General features: G+C 40.5%; 1 long non-coding RNA gene across 1 annotated transcript in view; it reads right to left on the bottom strand.

The window, feature by feature from the left end:
- The window catches only part of LOC110262995, a 12498-nt gene extending 7712 nt beyond the window's left edge, over positions 1-4786 (bottom strand). Inside the window, exon 1 of the long non-coding RNA XR_002348008.1 lies at positions 4386-4786. This is a non-coding gene — a long non-coding RNA (uncharacterized LOC110262995). The remainder of the gene's footprint in view (positions 1-4385) is intronic.

Genomic DNA, 5350 nt, shown 5'->3' with positions numbered 1-5350 from the left:
ATATTATTGACTCTCCTAGTTTAGTTCTTTTTTATTCTTGAACACAGCTACTTTTTGAGTCTTGGCCGTGACCCTTAGCACTTTGTTTTCCAGTATTATCACCGGATACATAAATGCCACAGACACTTAACTAGGTGAACCCTTTTGGATTGTGATTTAGCTTTGCTAGAATCCCCAGTTAGAGGTGTCCAGAGTTTTTAAGCACACTCTTTTTGCTTTGGATCACGACTTTTACCGCTTAGTCTCAAGCTTTTCACTTGACACCTTCACGACACAAGCATATAGTTAGGGAAGCAGCTCGCTTGAACTGTTTAGGCCAAGATTTAGTTTCTTTTTGGCCCTCCTAACCATTGATGCTCAAAGCCTTGGACCCTTTTTTATTGCTCTTGTCTTTTGGTATAAAGAGCTATTGGCTTTTTCTACTTGCTTTTGCTTTTTTCTCTTTTTTTTTGTAAGATTTTTATATATATATATATATATATATATATATATATATATATATATATATATATATATATATATATATATATATATATATATTATTTTTCACTACTTTTTCTTGCTTCAAGAATCAATTTTCAGATATTTCAGATTACCAATAATATTTCTCCTTTTTCATTATTCTTTCAAGAGCCAACATTCTTAATTCCAACTTCAAACATACATTGTTTAATCATGCATTCATAAAATAAAAATATTGCCACCACATCAAAATAATTGGACTATTCTTATTATATAACTTGAAATTCATGTATCTCTCTTTCCTTTTTCAAATAAAATTTTCTTTTAAGCAAGGTGAGAGATGTATGGAATAATTCATAGCCTTAAGACATAGACACAAATGATCATGCAATAAAGACAAGACACAGACAGAAAACAAATATAAAAACAGAGAAATAACATAAAAGCAAGGGGTTAAGGAACGGGTCCACCTTAGTGACAGCGGCTACTACTTCTTCTTGTTGATCCAATGGATCGTTTAAGCTCTTCTATATCTCTTCCTTGCCTTCGTTGTTCCTCCCTCATGGCTCTTTGATCCTCTCTTATTTCATAGAGAATGGTGGATTGCTCTTGATGCTCCATCCTCAGTTAATCCATGTTGGAACTCAATTCTCCTAGAGAAGTATTGAGTTGATCCCAATAGTTTTGGGGAGAAAAATGCATCCCTTGAGCCATCTCAGGGACTTCTTGATGAGGGCGCTCCTCATGCTCTTGTTGAGGTCCGTGTGCCGGCTCTTTAGTTTGCTCCATCCTTTTTTTAGTGATGGACTTGTCCTCCTCTATGAGAGTGTCTTCTTCTATGACAATTCCAGCTGAATTACATAGATGACAAATGAGGTGTGGAAAGGCTAACCTTGCTTGAGTGAAAGATTTGTCTGCCACCTTGTACAGCTCTTGAGGTATTACCTCATGAACTTCCACTTCCTCTCCGAGCATAATACAGTGGATCATGATGACTCGGTCTATAGTCACTTCGGACCGGTTGCTAGTAGGAATGATGGAGCGTTGAATGAATTCCAATCATCCTCTATCTATGGGCTTAAGGTCAGGCCTTCTTAGTTGGGCAGGCTTGCCTTTAGAGTCCATTTTCCACTGTGCTCCTTCCACACAAATGTCCAAAAGGACTTGGTCCAACCTCTGATCAAAATTGACCCTTCTAGTGTAAGGATATGGGTCTCCTTGCATCAATGGCAAATTGAGTGCCAACCTTACACTTTCTGGACTAAAATCTAAGATTCGCCTTCGGACCATGGTATGCCAATTTCTTGGTTTTGGGTTCACACTTTGATCATGATTTTTGGTGACCCATGCATTGGCATAGAACTCTTGTACCATTAAGACTCCAACTTCTTGGATAGGGTTGGTCTGAACTTCCCAATCTCTTTTCCGGATTTCACATCGGATCTCTGAGTACTCATTTTTTTTAAGCCTAACAGGGACCTCGGGGATCACTTTTTTCCTTGCCACAACTTCATAGAAGTGGTCTTGATGGGCCTTAGTGATGAATCTCTCCATCTCCCAAAGTTTGGAGGTGAAAGCAATTGCTTTCCCTTTCCTCTTTCTAGAAGATTCTCCGACTTTGGGTGCCATAAGTGGTAACGAAAAGCAAAAAGCAGGGCTTTTCCACACTAAACTTAAAAGCTTTGCTCGTCCTTGAGCAAAATATAAAAGAAAAGAGTAGAAGAAGAAGAAAATGGAGGAGATAGAGTGAGAGAGAGAGGGTTCAGTCAAGTGAGGGCTTGTGTGTATGTTTTGTGTGGAAATGAATGTTGAGGAGAGGGGTATATATAGGGTTAGGGTTAGGTGGGGTTTCGTTTGAATAGGTGGGTTTGGGTGGGAAATGTTTTTGAAATTGAGTGGATGGAGGGTGGTGGGATGTATGATGGTTTTGGAAAGAGAGAAGAATGTGATTGGATGAGGGTTCATAGGGAAAAGTGTGTGGCAAAGTCTGAAAAGAAGAGAAAAGAAGGTAGGGTAGGTGAATATTCTGTGGGGTCCACAGATCCTGAGGGTCAGAGAATTCGAATCCTCTGCCCCCTTATGGGCGTTTAAACGCCCATCTTGCTGCCTGGTTTGGCATTTAAACGCCAGCTTTGCTGCCCTGTTTGGTGTTTAAATGCCAGTTCTGCTCCCCTTTCTGGCATTTGAACGTCAGCTCTGCTCATTCCTAGCGTTTGAACACCAGCTTTCTGCCCATTCTTGCCGTTTGAATACCAGCTTTCCTTCCCTTTTTGGTGTTTGAACGCCAGTTCTCTGCCCGTTCTTGGCGTTTGAATGCTAGTAAGGCACCATTCCAGGGTGTTCTGTTTCTAATTCTGAACGTTTTCTGCTACTGTCTTGACTACTGCACATGATCAAAGACTCAAAGAAACAATTATGAAAAATGAAATTAAAGAAAACATAAATAATTAATAATGATTGGGTTGCCTCCCAACAAGCGCTTCTTTAACGTCACTAGATTGACGGTTAACTCCTAAGGAGCTGCATAGGGGCTCAGAATTTCGCCCCTGACAGTAAATTTCTTGCCTGTGCTCTCATGGATAAGTTCCACATATTCTAGAGATAGGATCTTGCTCACAGTGTGAGGGATGACTGGCTTGTCAGTGAACACAACTCTCATTCCAGGTGAGAGGCCTTTAGTGGGGATCTTCTTATCCCTCCAGCATTTAGGTACTTTCTTAGTACCTTTTCTCTTAGAGCTTGATGATGCTTGCCCAACACCAAACTTAGAGTTGGTGTCTGGGGTCTCTGTTAGGCTCTGTACTGAGAGAAATGGTTCATGCTTCTTTTCTATTGATGCAGAGTGAGGTTCATGAACCTTAAACACAAGAGAGTCCTCATTCAACTACAGGACTAATTCTCCTCTGTCTACATCAATCACAGCTTTGGCTGTAGCTAAAAAAGGTCTTCCAAGGATGATAGATTCATCTTCATCCTCTCCAGTATCTAGGATTATGAAATCAGCAGGGATGTAAAGGTCTTCAACCTTTACTAAGACATCCTCTACCAGTCCATATGCCTTTTTCATTGACTTGTCAGCCATCTGTAGTGAGATTCTTACAGCTTGCACCTTAAAGATTCCCAGTTTCTCCATTACAAAGAGTGGCATGAGGTTTATGCTTGACCTTAGGTCACACAGAGCCTTCTCAAAGGTCATGGTGCCTATGGTGCAAGGAATTAATAAGCGTCCAGGATCCGGCTTCTTCTGAGGTAATTTCTGTGGCATTGGCAGTGGCTAGGAAAGGTCTTCCAAGGATGATAGATTCATCCTCATCCTCTCCAGTATCTAAGATTATAAAGTCTGCAGGGATGTAAAAGTTTTTAACCTTTACTAAGACATCCTCTATCATACCATATGCCTTTTTCAGTAATTTGTCTACCATCTCCAATGAGATCCTGGCAGCTTGCACATCAAAAATTCCAGCCTCTCTATTACAGAGAGAGGCATGAGATTTATGCTTGACCCTAGATCGCATAAGGCCTTCTCAAAGGTAATTGTCCCTATGGTGCAGGGAATTAGGAAGCGCCCGGGATTCAGTAACTTCTGAGGTAGTTTCTGCTGAACCAAGGCATTGAGCTCCTTGGTGAGCACTGAAGGTTCTTCCTCCAGAGTCTCTATACCAAACAACTTGGCATTCAGCTTTATGAGAGCTCCCATGAACCGAGCAACTTGCTCTTTCCTAGTTGTCTCATCCTCTTCAGAGGAAGAGTATTCATTAGAGCTCATGAATTACAATATTGCATTCAAGGGGAACCTCTATGGTCTCTACATGAGCCTCGGGTCCCTTTGGTTTCTCAATAGAGAATTCCTTGATGGCTGTTGAATGTCCAGTAGGGGCTTCCTTACTGGAGTTCAATGCCATGTCTCCCTCTCCATTTTCGACAAGTACCTCTGTTCTTACTCTAAAACTATTTGTTTACACGGTAGTGATATTCTTTGTTTCTCTTTTCATCTTCGGATTCCTATCTAATGATCCGGGACGTAATCCAGGACGTGAAGAATAAAAAAAATATTTTGAGTTTTCTATGTTTTCCTTGTTTGTGCTAGATTTTGAAAAACTTTTAGGATTTTATCTATTTTACATCTTTAACTGGTAACTATCAAAATCAAACATAGAAAATTCAAAAGAAAAAAAAAATACTAACCCACGGGCGGAAACGGAAAGAGAGGGATTCGAACCCTCGGTACAAAAATTCGTACAACGGATTAGCAATCCGACACTTTAGTCCACTCAGCCATCTCTCCCCAATTGAGATATCTATATATATTGTTTATGTTAGATTGCATAACTGGTGCACGAATTGTGACTCTCTTACAATTTCGCACATATGACCAGCAAGTGCACTGGGTCGTCCAAGTAATACCTTACGTGAGTAAGGGTCGAATCCCATAGAGATTGTTGGTTTGAAGCAATCTATGGTTATCTTGTAAATCTTAGTCAGGAAATCAATTATGTTTATCAGTTGAATTGCAAATAAACAATAGAGCATGGATTAAAGGTTACTTGTTATGCAGTAATGGAGAATATGTTGGAGTTTTGGAGATGCTTTGTCTTCTGAATCTCTGCTTTCCTCTGTCTTCTGATTCACGCACGCACGTCCTCCTATGGCAAGCTGTGTGTTGGTGGATCACCGTTGTCAATGACTACCTTCCATCCTTCCAGTGAAAACTACGCTCACGCACTCTGTCACAGCACGGCTAATCACCGGTTGGTTCTCGATCCGGTTGGAATAGGATTTACTATCCTTTTGCGTCTGTCACTAATGCCCAGCCTTCAAGAGTTTGAAGCTCATCACAGTCATTCAATCATTGAATCCTACTCGGAATACCACAGACAAGGTTTAGACT

Source organism: Arachis ipaensis, chromosome B05 (assembly GCF_000816755.2).
Source record: "Arachis ipaensis cultivar K30076 chromosome B05, Araip1.1, whole genome shotgun sequence".
Taxonomy (NCBI): Eukaryota; Viridiplantae; Streptophyta; class Magnoliopsida; order Fabales; family Fabaceae; genus Arachis; species Arachis ipaensis.
Note: the sequence above shows the minus strand (reverse complement) of the source record. Positions and strands in the feature narration are given on the sequence as shown.